This window comes from Colobus angolensis, unplaced genomic scaffold (assembly GCF_000951035.1).
Source record: "Colobus angolensis palliatus isolate OR3802 unplaced genomic scaffold, Cang.pa_1.0 Scaffold4, whole genome shotgun sequence".
Taxonomy (NCBI): Eukaryota; Metazoa; Chordata; class Mammalia; order Primates; family Cercopithecidae; genus Colobus; species Colobus angolensis.
The window spans coordinates 15,505,371-15,505,668 of NW_012117376.1; positions in this window are offsets into that span (position 1 = coordinate 15,505,371).

Below are 298 nucleotides of genomic sequence, written 5' to 3' on the forward strand. Positions count from 1 at the left end.
AAAAAAAAAAAAAGTCTATCATGGGTGGAGGAGTGTGGCAGTTTTAATATATGTCCACAAATTCTTCAGTACTTTTCCTTCTAAAAGATAGAACTTAATCCCCCTTTCCTTGAGCACAGACAGTATTTAGTGACTCCGATGACTAGAATGTGGTAGGTTATAGTGTTAGAATTCTGAGTCTAAGCCTGGCCAACATGGTGAAACCCTATCTCTGCTAAAAATACAAAAATTAGCCAGACTTGGTGACGGGTGCCTATAATCCCAGCTATTCAGGAGGCTGAGGCAGGAGAATTGCTTG